The following is a 332-nucleotide window of genomic DNA, read 5'->3' on the forward strand; positions in this document are numbered from 1 at the left end:
GAGTGCAGTCACTTTCACAGCATCATCTTTCAGGATTTGAAATAGCTCAACTGGAATTCCATCACCTCCACTAGCTTTGTTCGTAGTGATGCTTCCTAAGGCCCACTTGACTTCACATCCCAGGATGTCTTGCTCTTGGTCAGTGATCACACCATGGTGATTATCTGTGTTGTGAAGATCTTTTTTGTACAGTTCTTCTGTGTATTCTTGCCACCTCTTCTTAATATCTTCTGCTTCTGTTAGGTCCATACCATTTCTGTCCTTAATCGAGCCCATCTTTGCATGAAATGTTCCCTTTGTATCTCTAATTTTCTTGAAGAGATCTCTGGTCA

Source organism: Bison bison, unplaced genomic scaffold (genome assembly GCF_000754665.1).
Source record: "Bison bison bison isolate TAMUID 2011002044 unplaced genomic scaffold, Bison_UMD1.0 scf7180017864193, whole genome shotgun sequence".
NCBI lineage: Eukaryota > Metazoa > Chordata > Mammalia > Artiodactyla > Bovidae > Bison > Bison bison.